The sequence below is a fragment of the Oryctolagus cuniculus genome, chromosome 14 (assembly GCF_964237555.1).
Source record: "Oryctolagus cuniculus chromosome 14, mOryCun1.1, whole genome shotgun sequence".
Lineage (NCBI taxonomy): Eukaryota > Metazoa > Chordata > Mammalia > Lagomorpha > Leporidae > Oryctolagus > Oryctolagus cuniculus.
This window is the reverse complement of record NC_091445.1, coordinates 11632072-11647636: the sequence shown is the minus strand read 5'-3', so window position 1 is coordinate 11647636 and position 15565 is coordinate 11632072. Positions and strand designations below refer to the sequence as shown.

The following is a 15565-nucleotide window of genomic DNA, read 5'->3' as shown; positions in this document are numbered from 1 at the left end:
TGTGTATAAATTTAGGCAAATTTTTTAACTTTTACTCTAATGCACATACGTACACATACATAATACACTTTGGGTGCTGAAATCATTAGTATATTTTGGGCTCACAGTCAAACAAAATATCACGTTTTATAGATGATTACATATAGACAACTACTTCTTATATAATAGTTATGAAATTCTTCTGAGATGACAGCCTCACCCTGTGTGTATTTTAAAACTAGGAAAAAGGTTGATAAAGGGAAACTCTGGCAGTCACAGAGTAATTCTAAGTCAAAATAGAGTTGGAAAAAAAATAGATGAAACCCTGTTGAATAGAAGGGCTCCCCCAAGTTCTGTGAACTCGGGTCGAGGGTTAGGAGGTTCTTTCCCTGGTGTCCCCCTGGAACTCCTGTCGCCCAGAGAGCACAGTTAGACAAAGAGAGCGAGCAAGAGGTGGAGAGAAGGAGGAGGGAGAGAGTGAGGGGTTGCCTGAGATTTTGAAGACAATGCAAGGAATGAGCAAAGCTAAGCGAAGAGTGCCTGTATGCTGCCAGTTCCTTTTCTAAGAAAAAAAAAATCATCAATTTCATTAAAACTGTAGCTAGTCAGCAGTGTTTTGTGTGATGATATTGTTAACAATAAAATATATAGATCCAGCAGAGCTTCTGGTGTGAAACTTGAAGTATCTTTGCCCTGGCGCCCTCAGTAGTTTGATGGCAGGAGTGATACCTACTCTTGGAAGTGAGCCAAGCACACTCTAAGGTTTTACACGTTTGGCTCAGCTCCAGGTGAACAGGTGTTTTACATATTCCAGTCACATACCCACAATGTACATTGCTACTGGGGAAAGGATATCATTTCTAAGCTGCCAGTGTTTGTCTTGAGCCACACCTATGTCTGTGAAGACTTGGCCGAGAAGAACCGAGCCTCATTTGTACTTGGGGGGGTTGCAGCAGATGGATAGCTCTGCCCTCTGCACCTGATGTCTGGGCATTGAAATCAGGGCACTTGCTGATCAGTCTTAGAAGAAAGAGGGAAACATTTCAGCACTTCACAAAATGGAATTCCTGCGAAGATGAGAGGTTTTGTTTGTAGTATAGAACCTGTGGTACATTATAGGATAGCAAATTGTCACTTTTTAACTAGGGGAAGAAATTTATTTTCCATTGGATACCACCATCAGTTTGCAAACAACCCCACATGCAATGGTCTAACTTTCCCGGGGTCCAGATTACCAAAATGAAATATTTCCTTCTAGAGGTGGGGAAAAATAAAAATAGCTATGCAAAAATACATCTACCCAGAAATCATTCTGGAGTTCCTTTCACAAATCTTAGCTTCTTACAGTATTAACACGCATGCCTCACTGCCTGCACGTAGGCCTGCAGTTAACGTGAGATGCAGGTCCCAGCAGATGCGTTCACATAGAGAGTTTCCATTCCTCTGTGTGCAGGTTCCTGTGCAGGTCAACAAGATGCTCATCGATTGCTCTGTATTCCTTTGGCTTCCACAATAAAGTAATGAAATAAGAGGGAGAAAAGTGTCTGCAGCTCGTCCAGCCAAGCTCTGTGAACCTCACACTTGATCTCAGTATAGACTGAGCTCCTTTGATCATCAGTCAATAGTGTGCATTACCTCGTGGAAGCAGCCTCAGAACCTGGTCTTGCTTCCTCCTTTCATCGCACCATTTCCCCTCATCTTTGAACAGTGATCTTTAAAAAGAAACGGGAGTCTTTAGAATAAGGGTGATGGCTGTTTGAGGCACTTTAGAACTACTGGGTGGTTAATATGTGGTCAGGATTATTTATTCAACAGAAAGTTGACCGTAAGCCCGTGGAAACGGCCAAGCATCATAATTGTAAACTGCCTTCTCAATGTTATACAACTTTTTACATCCCGATCTTCAAGAAACCCAGTTTCCTGTCTGAGAGACGCGGGTGCGGGCCTGCCTGTGGGAGGCCTCCAGAGAAAACAGACGCCGTGCTGCTGTGCACAGCCGCTCGGTGGCCGTGGGTGGCATTCTCTCTGCTGAGTCAGGTCCCCGCAGCCCGGCCCCAGCCTTTTACCAATACTGCAGATTTTCTGACAAGAAGAAAATCCCAAGTGTCTGTGGTTCGTGACGCTGCCCTGTAGTGTTCCCGTCTTCCTTGAGCCTGGGGGAAGTTTCCACTTAAGAAGATTGCCTCTCGCTATGCCTTCCTCAGGACTTTTGGGAAAACTTAGGAAGTTTTGCAGTCGTTTTTCTTGTACTTCTCCCATGCTCCAGTCCATAAAATAGCACAGTTTGATCTGCATCTTTTAGGAAAACAGAGGGAAGCATTTACATCCCCCATGATTTAAAAAAAGAATATTTGCAGTGCACAAGAGAGCAGGATCCCAGAGCTTTGCCCAGAGAGAAACAATCGTTTCTCCATAAAAGCACACATTTTTCTTGTTGGCCCTGTCTATCTCCTCAACCCCAGCTAAAACATAGCTCTGTAGGTGCCAGCGTCTGCATCCCTTATCTGCTCCTAGAGATTGAAACGGGTCGCTGCGCAGTAACCTCGTGGATCACAAAGACTACAGGAGCCCAAAATGAAGCCGATTTTTTCCTTAGTGACGGAGAGGCATGGTTTCTACTAGAAATCGTTTAATAATGGTGATAACCTGCCCTTCGTTTTGCTCAGGGAGGCGCAGCCTGAATGCTATTAAAAGGGACTTCTTTGGATGTTTTTAGTCTTGGGAGTGTAGGAACTGAAAATGTAGCAACATTTCCCCCTTTGGTTTATACTGCATTTTAGCGGGGAACGTGCTACGGAAATATTGTCAAAAGGGCTTTCCCTTCTAGCCAGTGGAGACTACAAAGGAAAAACATGGTAGGTAAGATGATAAATTCTTTTACAAATTTGTACATGTCTTTATAGAAAAAAAAAAAGGTCTTCCAGATATTTCAACAATTCTAGCTATGCATGTGAGGCCACTCCAAAGCACTTGTGGAAAATGGAATTAAAAGATAAGTTTATTTTGGTGCAGGACATTTTTCTTGAAATCCATCCATACAAATGATCTTCAATTAATTCGTGGAAAACCTGCATTCTGAAAGATGGTACATGGGTTGCAGAATTTTTTGCACAGGAGTAAACAACTTTGGGTTCCATCTTCCCACGAACGTTTTTGCGGCCCCCTCCGATGTGTGCAAAGGCTGCGCAGACATGGTTTCGGCGGCCGTTTATGGTTAGACTAGCTGACAGAGGCAAAGCAGTCCGCGAAGCAGCTGAGGGAGTAAAGTCTGGCGCTCACACGTGGGTTATAAGCTTGGTTCCACCGCTGACTCACTCTGTGGACTTCAGCAAGTTCCCAAACCACACCGTGGCGCCTCTTCCTCCTCTGCAGGATGGCGGTGCTGGTGGAAGAGCGGTTCCCAGGGTTAAAAACAGATCCCCGCCCAGCTGCCTGCTCAGGCCCTGGCGCATGCAGAAGCTCAATAAACGGTGGGTGTCAGTGCCCAGGAACAGAGTCCATTAAAATATTACGAAAATTAATATTTTGATAGTGAGAGAAGACTGGTTTAATTTCCTCTCTATGCCTTAGAGGAGGAAATGCTGTTTTTATAATTACCTAATGAAGAACATGGAAGAAATGATGGTGCAAATTCAAGGTCCTTATGCTCACCATTGAACTAACAAAATCACTGAGATTTTCTTAGTGGTGAAAATTGAAATACCAGACTTAAAAAAATCAGGGTACGGTACATTTCCCCTGATAATGCCCGAAATTACCGAAGCCATCATGACTGAAAAAGCAGGCAGCTGAACACCACAGGGGCCAGGAGCCCAAGCCCAGAAAAACTGTCCAGAAAAGGCCATCTGGGGCCAGAGGACAGGGCGGGCTGTGGGCTGTCAGCATCCACGTGGCCTTCACCGAGCAAGACAACAGGTGCGGAGCCACTGCCCGGGTGGATATCAGGGTGAACAAAACTGCTGATGGCCTGTGATAAAGCTTTATGTTAGGTCGTAAAGTGCTGAGCCAGACGCCGTGAGCGGCCAGCTTCCATGCCAAGGGATCACTTCATGCGCTCACTTGATTATTTTTGGCCCTCCCTGTCTTGCACAACACCCCAAAATTCTCCCCTTCTCATTCCTGCCCTTTCTCCCTCCCCGCCTTCCTCCGCTGTCCGTCCCAATATCTTTTTTCTCCTCCTCCCTCGCTCTGATTTATTTAAACTCTCTCATTCATGTTACCACATTTCTTCATGTTTCTCTGTCCCTGTTTGCCGTTTCTCAAGGTTCTCTCTCTGGCTTTCAGAGCATCCTGAAGTGACTGAACATAGAAGCTAAGAATAATGCTGGCTGTGTAGCCAGTGAAGTCGTGGGAAATGGGATTTTATGCATGACGAATTGGTCGAAGATTCTGGGGTTCATATGGTTGTATGATTACATTCACAGTCTAAGGGAAGTACATTGAAATGACTTAGATTTTAGCTTTTAGTTCACTCATTTGGGAAGCATACTTCAGAAATTTAAACCTATCTATAAAGTAATAGGGTAACTTGGTCTATATAGGCCTGGATCAGCATGTAATATGAATAATAGTAGGTTTTCCAAAACATTTCCTACGAATTATATTCTAAGAATTTAATCTCCAAATTAAGAAAAACTCCACTTTGCTTTAACGGAAGGTACTTTAGGCCATTTCTGAGTCTTTCTGACCGTGACTTGCGTCCTGTCTATTTCTAACTCATAATGGGACAGGTTCGTTTCCTTAATACCATAACGTGACAGAAATGACAGTGTGAGGCCAGGAGACAGCAACCTCCAGTAACAAATGAGCCAGGAAACCAGAGGGCAGGCCCCCTGGGGACGTTCAGCAGAGGGTCCTGACTCCAAAAGGCTACTGGCACTGTTGATGTCAATCCTAGGAATCCTCTGTTTGGCGATTTTTCTGCCACCAGCTGGAAATAATTACATTGTTAAGAAAGCAAACAGAGATCCTTTGATTAATGAACTCTGAATTCACATCAGTCTGTGCAGGTAGAAGGGCCCTGTGCCCCCCCAGGTTCCAGAGATACCCAGGGTAGAAGGCACAGTGCTGCCTACCAGAGCTGGATCAAGGGTGGGGACAGAGGCATGCACACAGGGGTGGCTGTGCCACGTGGGGACTGTGGCAGGCAGCCGCGACGATGTCTGTGTGTTTAGTGTACATAGCACAGGCCTTGAAAGGAGGCCAGGACTGAGCCACTGGCTGAAGACTTTGAAGCACACTTATTTCTAAGCACCTTTTAATTACCTGTAGCTCCCTCATCACTGAAAAAATACAGGCAGGGGCCAGCATTGTGTCACAACAGGTTAAGCCACTGCCTGCAACAGCGTCATCTCATATCGGAGCAGAGTTCAATCCCAGCTGCCCTACTTCCAATCCAACTCCCTGCTGATGGACTTGGGAAGGTGGCAGGAGACGGCCCAAATACTCGGACCCCTGCCACCCTCTTGGAAACACAGATGGAATTCTTGGCTCCTCATTTGAGTCTGGCCCAGCCCTGACTGATGTGGCCATTTGGGAAGTAAAACAGCAGGTGGACAATCAACCAATCTCTCTCTCTCTCTCTCTCTCTCCAGCTTGCTCTCTCCCTCTCTCTCTCTTTTAAATAAATAAATCTTAGAAAAGAAAAAGGAAACCAGTTATGGGACAGGTGGTTTTCCTGGCAGTTAAGACACTGGTTAAGATGCTCACATCTCACACTGGAGTACCTGGGTTTGTATCCTAACACCATCACCAATTTCCTGCGAATTCAGACCTTGGGAGGCAATGGTGATGGCTTAGGTACTTAGGTCCCAGATGCCAACCTGGGAGACCTGGATTGAGTTCCTGAATCCCTTTGGCTTCAGCCTGAGCTAGACCCTGGCTGTTGTGGGTGTTTATAAAGTGATCCAATGGGTGGCAGACTCATATTCCTATTCTCTCTCTCTTTCTTTCTCTCTCTCTCTCTCTCCTCTCTCAATGTTTCTCTCCTCCCTCCCTCCCTTCCTCTCTCTCTGTCTCCTTAATTGATCATTTTAACAAAATGCAGTGCTACCAAACTTTATTCCGTCAGAACGTAAGATCCTCCACTTATTTTCAAATCAATAGTGTTGATAGTATTTCAAATCAATAGTATTTTCAAAACAATAGTTTTGTGGTGGTGGATAATAGCTTTAGAGGGCTCGTGGATTCCACCCTGTCTTTCCCTCAGGTATCTGATCATGTGACAGCAGAGGCAGGCGAGAGGTGAAAGTATAAAATTACTTGCAGAGAGGAAACACAGGTGCATTGCAAGTTTACTGCTGTGCACTTTGGAGATCCAGCCTGGGACTTGCTGCTGCCTAATGCAAGCAGGGTAGACGTGGGTTTGTTTCCTGACTGGTTAACAACATCCTATAAACCTAACAGCTTCTACCTCCAAGCCCGCCCTTTGAACTTCGAGGAGCCTTTTCCCCAGATCTCTGCCTGCCTCCTGGCCTTTCTGGCCTCCTGTTTACCAAGGTCCATCCTTATTTCCTGTGCACAGGAGCAGATCTGGCGAGGCCCTCTGCGACATTTGGCCTACTGGCTTAACTGGCCCACCCCCTGGCCAGCAACCAGACACCCACCAGTCTTGGATACTCTCAGTTACACAGAACGTTTGCCCATGCATCAGCCAGTAAAGTGAAAGCATGAATACTACATTAACCGATTCTCAGGAGAGGTTTTACATCGGAAGAGACAAGTAATAACAGTAGGGCTCTGGACCGAGGCTGCCAGGCGTTGACAGACCTAAGGAACATTACTTATGCTGAGAGGAGAGAGGTGGCTCAGCAGTCAAGGAGGGAAGGTTTGCAGTCCCAGCCAAGAGCGGCTGCTTAGTCTGTCTGAGCCCCTTCAGTGCATGGCGCCGGGCTCTCCCTAGCAGGATTCTGCTGCGGGACACCTGGCCCGAAGCACCAGGCAATCTGCTGCAACCTTCTGCTAACAGTCACAGTGCCTGTTGCCAGGATAGAAAGTCCTCAAAAGGCTTCCTGTCTGCAAGAGTCTTATGATCTAGAAAATGAGCTCAGAACGAGAATACAGATAGAAACAATAAATGCAATAAATGTGCACTGCACAGCTCCGGGGGAGCCTGTAACTCTCTCGTCCACGAGATTCATTCCTTTTGTGCTCTGAAATTCATGTATGAGGATTAGGCGTGGTGGGGTTGAGGGTGGTTGTTGTTTGGGGTAAAAGCAGCGAGCACCCTAGGTACAGACTTAATAACCGCCCTTATTGTGTTATTTATCTGAAAGGCAGTTAGAGAGAGAGAGAGAGAGAGCGCTTCCATCCACTGGTTCACTCCTCAAATGGCCACAACAGCCAGCGCTGGGTCAGGCTGAAGCCAAGAGGCTGGAACTCCATGTGGGTCAGGCTGAAGCCAAGAGGCTGGAACTCAGTGTGGGTCAGGCTGAAGCCAGGAACTCCACCTGGGTCTCCCTTGTGCGTGGCAGGGGCCAAAGCACTTGGGCCGTCTTCTGCTACTATCTCAGTGCATTATCAGGGACCCGGATGAGAAGTGGAGCAGCTGGGACTCGAACCGGCACTCATAAGGGATGCCAGAGTCACAGGGAGCCTCTTAACCCACTGTGCCACAATGTTAGCCCCTCTTTCGTGATTCCATGTTGCATAAGAACCTCTGTCACTTCAGGCTCGGATTCCATTTTTTTTTTAATTAACAGCAATAATATTTATTGTCATCCATGCACTGGGCACGTCCAAATTGCTGTGGGTGCAGGGATGAAAAAGACAAAGTGTCTCCTCTCACGGACTTTATTTCTAACACAGAGGTACCCTTCCCTCCACGGGGCAGCCACAGTGGCTCTCTAAGTTGTCCCCACACAACCCCACCAGAGCTGTGCACTCCTGATCGCTCGTGTCTCTCTACGTGCTCAAGCAACACAGCCGTCTGTGCAAACATGTCAAAAGCAGTCTCTGCAATGGCGGCGGCTGTGGTTTGGGTATGGTTTCCGTGTCCCCGAGGGTCCGTGTGCTGGTGCCCAGGGTGTTGGTGTTGAGCTGCTGGAACGTTAAGGGGTGGGGGTTGGTGCATGATAACCAGGTCACTGGGGGCAGTGCCGTGGGAAGGGGTTTAGGTGGTTTCTGCAAAAGCCCAGCAAGTCTCTAGTGAGAGTGTGTTGCTGTGAAGCAAGGCCACTGCACGCAGCCAGGCCCCTTTCCTGTTCTTCTCCTCGTCGTGACCCAGCAAGGGGTCCTCCACGTAGACCAGACAGAAGAGGTTGCCCCGTCTTGCACCTTCAGCCTCGAGAAGACTGAGCTGAATAAACCTCTTTTCTTCACAAGTACCCGCTTCTAGTGTTTTGTCACAGCAACAGAGAACGACCTCACACAGCTTATCTCAGCCCAGGCAAAGCCCTCTGTGGCATCTAGGTGAGCCTTTAAAGGCCGTGCTGGCTGGGAGGTGGAACGTAAGAGGCCCTTTCGCATGGTTGCTGTCCAAGGACAGTTGAATAACCAAAAGCAAGTGAAGTTCCAGTAGGCAATGGCTTTTTGCCACTTTGTGGACCACAGATGACTTTATTAGGAAGAGACAGAAATGAATTTTTTTATTAAAGATTTATTTATTTGAAAGTCAGAGTTACACAGAGAGAGGGAGAGGGAAAGACAGAGAGAGAGAGGTCTTCCATCTGCTGGTTCACTCCCCAATTGGCCGCAATGGCCAGAGCTGCGCTGATCTGAAGCCAGGAGCTTCTTCTGGGTCTCCCACGTGGGTGCAGAGGCCCAAGGACTTGGGCCATCTTCCACTGCTTTCCCAGGCCATAGCAGAGAGCTGGATCAGAAGTGGAGCAGCCGGGACTTGAACTGGCATCCATATGGGATGCTGGCACTGCAGGTGGCGGCTTTACCTGCTATGCCACAGCACTGATCCCAGAAATGAATTATTAAGAAAGATGGGCATATCAGGTATTACAGGGGAAGAAACTGAGGATGCCATAAGTGAAATCTTTCTTCACAATCCAGATTTGCTTCTTGAGATCTTCTCTAACTGCCGTTTGAGAACTTGAGAAACACGGAAGAACTGGGTAGAATTTTGTTGGTGCTGCTTTGGCTTGAAATCTGTTGCTGGTGCATGGTGCTCCCGTGCCTTCAGGCATGAAAATTGCCATGTTGAAAATGAACAGCAAGAAGGGTTTCCCCATCGAGCCAAGGGCCACCCTGGGAGATAAATGGGCCGGGGTCAAACCCATTAGAGCTCTTGGCCTCCCTTCAGCCTAGCAGAGGGCTAGGGTGGGGAGTGTTTGGGAAGAAAACCATTTAGCCTTCATCTTGGGAGTCCCTGGCCGTCTCAGAGATGAGAAAATGGGGATCGCGTCCCAGGTGCAGGTGTGATCAATTGCCATGACATGTTAGTCAGCTGCCGAGCTCAAATCTTCATTTCGTATCGCTCTATGTATCTTTGTGTACTCTGTTTTTCCAAGAAGTTGGTGATAAAGACCCTCACCCGACAGGGATTCTTCAAAGTATTGTTCTTGTTCCTGGAAAAGCGAAAGAGAATACACAAAAGCATCTCTTGTAATACCTTAGAATCCTCAAATGTTTGCATCCTCGTAGGGGTGACTCAGAGCACCTGCAGCCAGAGAAGGCTCAGAGCTGCAACGGAGGCCTGAGCATGAAGAGGCCCAACCCTCCGCACCCCGGCTGCGGTCCTGTGCGTTGCCTCCACTGGTCCTCAGCTCCCGTGGGGAGTCCTGGGCAGCAGTCCCACAGTCATCCCCAAGACTGCTGTAACCTAGCAGAAAGCCTTCTCCTGCATGGTGTGGGTATAATCTTATTAACACAAATAACAGTCACCTTAGGAGACCACCCAACTCATTTCAGTTGGCCTGTCATCATTAGAAAGTACAAGTGTCAAGTCTGTTCGTTTATCCAGCGAGCGGTGTCTGAAAGCCCATAGTGAACACACACACATTAAACAAGCCCCCTCGGATAGGGGCAGGACCTGTTTCTCACTAACTGGTGATGAAGCAGACGTGTTGGAGGATGAACTGCAATGCAGTGTTCCACGATGGGTTTAGCCCATAGGTGTCTTAGCCTGGCTACCGTCTGTGTGGCAGAGAGGAGCACCTAAAGCTATTCCAGGCAGGTATGAATGACAGGTATCAAAGCCGTGTTCTTGGAGGACCTGCCTGACTTGGGAAATGCTGCAAAGGTCCCACTGGGCACGACTCGGCGTGCTGGAGAAGAGACGAGAATACTGTGGCTAGAGAGGCAGGTGGAGGACTTCCTGTGCACGGGAATGGGTGTAGCTGCTGCGAGCCCAGGAGATTTGTAAGAACAGCGGTACAACAGATGTACGCTCTAATTGGACCCCACCAGAAGTATCAAGGAAGGTTGACTGGGAGGGGAAGGTCAAAAAACAGATCACAGATGACCGACCGCTCAGCAAGAGGGAGGGGAATTGAGTCAGTAAGTGTTGGAATCAGGAATGATGTCTGAGTTTCCGGGTTAAACAACCAAGTTGCGATCTTGGCCAGGAAGAGAGAAGTGAGAGGGGACCGGGAGCAGGGTTAGGCTGGAAAGCAAAACAGTAAGTGGGAGAAGAGGCCTGTGTTGTGGTATACAGTGGGTTAAGCTGTCACTGGCAGTGCCAGCATCCCATAGGAGCACTGGTGCAAATCCTAGCTGCTCCACTTCCCATCTAGCGCCCTGCCAATGTCCCTGGGAGAGCAGGGGAAGATGGCCCAGGAGCTTGGGCCCCTGTCACCTATGTGGGATACCCAGATGGAGTTACAGGCTCCTGGCTTCGGTCAGCCACAGCCTTTGCCATTATTTGGGGAATGACCCAGTAGATGGAAGATATCTCCCTCTCCAACTTTGCCTTTCAAATAAATAAATCTTTAAAGAACAAGATAAATGGGAGAAGAAATGATGTGGCAGAGGAGATGGTGGGAAATCAAAGGAGCAACTGTGGTAGCGTGGAGAAGTAGCCCAGGCAGACCGCTCAATCAGAGAGTAGAGGTGGGGGCTTCACTCATCTCAAAGCACTAATCATGCAGCGACTCAGCGTGAACCAAAAGGCATTTGGGACTTGACGAGAGCTTGCATGGAAACAAAAATAATGATGTGACCTTACCCTGAGTGCCCACACGCATCTTCTTTTGTGAAAATAAGTCATTAATGGTTTATAAAAGATGCTCCGATGCATTCTTGTTAAAGCATCCATGCCTCAAAATTCAGCTTTTCTGTCCCAGTAACCCATTTGCAAGCAAAATGCCATAGGCTTAAAAGGTTACTATGTGAAGTTGCTTTCACATTTTATGCTTGAAAAAAAAAAAAAAAAACTGCTTCCTGATCCTTGTTAATTTACTCCTCTCCCCTTTCTCAACCTTTGTTTAATTTATAGTTGGGACTTGTCTTTTTCTTCCTTAAGAAGCCACCACCATCATCCAGACCACCTAGAGTTTGAGCCTTTGATTGCAGCCTTTGTTTGCAGCGCCTGTGTCTACTCCGTGGAGATGGCGAGGATTAACTGCGTGTGCTGTCATGCCTCTTACACATGAAATAGATCCTGTTCCTCACTTGACTCCGGAGCTCTCCTGGGTCCAGGGCGTCAGAGTGTGCTGTGGCTAGCACGTGCCAGACTTCCTGACTCAGTCCTGCCCCAGGCCCAGGGCCCAGCGTCCAGGAGGGGTGTGGTGGACAAATCCTTAAAGTCCCCAAACCACTGACCTATCCTGAGGAGGCCTGGATATGGGATTGGCCTGGGACCATTCTGATTTTCCATGAATCCTCCAAGGCTAAGCTGACCCAGAAAAAGGCCAGTGGCAGAGCCCAGAGGATAGTAGATCAGTAGACGAGCAGCCAAGAAGGGGAAAAGAGAGGAGCTTTGCCCAGGAATTTTAACACATGCCTGCTTTAGATTTTTAGTATCTGACTCACATTCACAAAGTGTCCCCGTGCTCTACCAACTTTTGCTTTTCCATTGTCTAACCTTTGCATTCTGTCTAAAATGCTGCTCCCTTTGTCTCTGTCCATCTGGAATTCTTCACCCTCTTTCCTAATGCTGCTTTGGTCACTGAAGCTATGTGCTTATAATATTGTTTCTTCAAAGATTTCAACAAATACTGCTATTTTTAAAGATTTATTTTATTTATTTGAAATGCAAAGAAAGAGGAGAGATAGAGAGATCTTCCATCCACTGGTTCACTCCCCAAATCTCCACAACAGCCAGGGATGGGTCAGGTCAAAGCCAGGAGCCAGGAGCTTCATCCATGTTTCGCACTTGCATGGGGACCCAAGGACTTGGACCATCTTCCACTGCTTTCCCAGTAGGGAATTTAGTGGAAGTAGAGCAGCCAGTACTAGAACTGGTGCCCATATAGGATGCCGGCATTGTAGGCCATGGCTTAACCTGTTCCTCCACAACACTAGCCTCAAATACCCCCATTTTAAAAATGGGATTTATTTATTTGAAATGCAGAGTGAGAGAGAGAGAGAGACAGAAAGAGAGAGAGAATCTTTCATCCAAAGGTTCACTCTGCAAATGGCCACAATGGTTACAGCTGGGCCTGTTGAAGCTAGGAGCCAGGAACTCCATCCAGGTCCCCAACATGGGCGGCAGGGTCCATCAGCTGGTCCCTGCCCAGGCACGTTAGCTGGGAGGTGGATTGGGAGCAAAGCAGTCAGGACTCAACTGGAGCTCTGATAGGAAATGCCAACATTGCAAGTGGTGGGTTAATCCCAATTTTTAATCTTCGATAATTTTTAAAAGATTATTTATTTTGAAAGAGTTACAGAGAGAGAAAGAGAGAGTGCAAGAGAGAGAGAGAGATTGATCCATCTTCCATCTGCTGGTTCAATCCACACATGGCCTCAATGGCCAGCACTGGGCCAGGCCAAAGCCAAGAGCTTTCTGTTAGTCTCCTACATGGGTGCAGAGGCCCAAACACTGGGGCCCTTCTTCGCTGCTTTTCACAGCCATTAATAGAGAACTGGATCAGAAATGGACAGTCAGCACACGAACCAGTGCCCATACGGGATGCAGGCATTGTGGGTGACAGCTTTACCTGCTATGCCACAACACTGGCCCTCAGCATTCAATAATTTTTTTAAAAAAACCTGATTTCTATCCATTTCAGATGTGGTACAGATAATGCCTTACACTACAATGATTTCTAACTTAAAAACTGTACATTTCAACAAATAGTAAATTTATGATAGAGTAAAACACTGAGTTTTAGTATACCTTGAAATAATAGTATGAAATGGTTAAAAAAATTTTTTTTGCCATTGCAAAACTACTGCACTTTGACTCTCCCCCTGGAACATTTGAAGGTTCTTCTCTGCTCTGTTCATCCGTCCACTCCCATCTGTTGTCATGCTTCAAACGGTTACTCAGCTCCTAGCACCTGCCAGGCCCTGGGCTAAGCTCTGGTGACACAAGATGCCTGGGAAGCCATCCCTGGCTCTTGGAGGTCATGGCAGTGGGAGGAAGAACGCAGGAGCAAATGGTCTCATACCTGTGTGGCAGGAAGCACCTTTGCATGCAGGAGACCTCAGACAACACCTGACACATTGTAGTGATTAACTTATGAGCATCAAGGGCTCGGGGGTCCCCCCACCATCTGGGCCTCCCACCACGCAGGCAGCTGGGTCAAGTGGGAAAACCTCTGCCTAGCTTCACGGTGAGGTGGAAATGATTTCCTGTTCATCCGCCAGCTTTTCTTGAGCTCCTGCAGGACGTTGTGCCGTATTCAGTATCGAAACTCCAAAGGGAATACAGGAAGGTGCTTTGCTGAGTAAGGATCTCTCAACCTAGAGAGAAGACGAACACATACAGGAGCGGTACTGTGTGATAAAGGTCTGGAGAGAATGCAGACAGAATAAAGTGAGTGCATGAGTGAGGGAGGAAGCAGACGGTCAGAGAAGCGAGGGTCTCTGTGAAGAGGACCAGGAGCGCTTGGAGGGTGCTCTGCTGCTGCACTGTTCCTCCCTACCTCCTCCTGGAGGGCGTGGAAGGGCCACAGGGCGTGGTGGTCTCATCCGGACTGAAGTGCAATGACTCTAGGAACCATTGCCATCTGAATGTCTACATGACGTATTTTTGGGACCAAGTTGGTGGATGCATCCTCATGTTAGTACACTAGAGGTCCCTTAGAACTTTATTGCCTTTTATTTCCATTATTTGAACATAAGAAATATTTGGTGAATAAAATTTTCAGTCCAATATTGAGAGTCTCCTTCAAGAGGCTGGCATTGTGACCCTAGCAGAGTAAGTCCCCACTTGCAGCACCCAGCTCCCTTATTGGGGTGCTGGTTCCAGTCCAGGCTACTCTACAGTTCTGATCCAGCTTCCTGCTGATGTGCCTGGGAAGGCAGCAGATGGTGGCCCAAGGACTTGGGTTCTTGCCACCCACATGGGTCACAGGGATGAAGTTCCTGGCTGCTGGTTTCAGCCTGGCCAGCCCTGGCTATTGCAGCCATTTGGGGAGTGAGCCGGCATATGGATGATCTCTCTCTCTTTGTCTCTCCCTCTCTCTCTGTCACTCTGCCTTTCAAATAAACAAATTTTGAAGATTCTCTTTTAAGGAAAAGCATAAAAACAGGGAGTGAAAACCTCCAGCTCTTGCCACCCAGAAGTCAATATCTGATTAGAATGAGCATCAAGGATTTGCATTTTCTACTTTTTATAAAATTTGCACCACAAATGAATACTTTTGGTGCAGTTTCATTCTCTCAAGCACTGTATTGCATATGATTTGCTTGCCTAATTAAAGTCTACCTTCTGAGTGTACTAAATCCACCGCATTTCCATGTCTTTCCGTTTCTAGAACAAGAACTGAGAAGGACTGTGATATCAGGAGAGCAGGGCAGTACTTAGTGTTTTGATTGTTAAAACCTATGGAGGGATTTCTTAGCATCTTCGTTCCCCCCAATCTGAGTGAGCCATGCGGGAAATTGCCACGAAACTATGGACTGTTATAGGTCGGTTCAGAGTTTTCTGGTTTGAATTTGTATTGCCTGCTCTTCTAAAACCTGAATGCACAAGACAGTATCGGATATAGCACTGGGGTTTCAATCATTATTTTCTGAATGCATCTTATTGATTTATTTATCTAAGAGAGACAGAGAGAGAGAGCTCCCGTCCACTGGTTCACTTCCCAAATGTCCACAATGGCCAGGGCTGAGCCAGGCCAGTCTGGAGCCAGGAGCTCAGTCTAGGCTTCCCAGAGACTCAGCCTCTTGAGCCATCACCACTGGCTCCCACGGTACAGACCAGCAGGAAGCTGGAATTGGGAGTGGAGCTGGGACCCGAACCCCAGGCACTCTGATCCTGGGTGAGGGCATCCCACGCGCTGTCTTGGTACCTGTGCCAAACATTCTAAATGGAAGAGGCCCTGGGCAGACCCTTCCCAGCTACGCCGGAGTCTGGCAGCAGCAGCGTCCTGAGCGCCTGCCCGCCAGCATGGGAGTGTGGTTATGAACTGTTCTCAGAAACCGCATTGCTCGGCAGTGTCCATTTCACTTGCACTTCCTACTCCTCTGTGGATTTCCTGCTTTCGAAAGATTGTTCAGCTTCTGAAGCAAGATGCTTATCTTCATAAAT

The 15565-nt window shown here is 47.6% G+C and overlaps 1 protein-coding gene and 1 long non-coding RNA gene across 51 annotated transcripts in view; one reads left to right on the top strand and one right to left on the bottom strand.

Moving 5' to 3' along the window:
* LOC127492788 (uncharacterized) overlaps positions 1 to 15565 on the bottom strand; it is a 123827-nt gene that overhangs the window by 16994 nt on the left and 91268 nt on the right. The window contains exon 3 of the long non-coding RNA XR_007922555.2: positions 1 to 15565. This exon is cut by the window's left edge and continues 16994 nt beyond it. This is a non-coding gene — a long non-coding RNA (uncharacterized lncRNA).
* MEF2C (myocyte enhancer factor 2C) overlaps positions 1 to 15565 on the top strand; it is a 176004-nt gene that overhangs the window by 111015 nt on the left and 49424 nt on the right. The window lies entirely within an intron of this gene.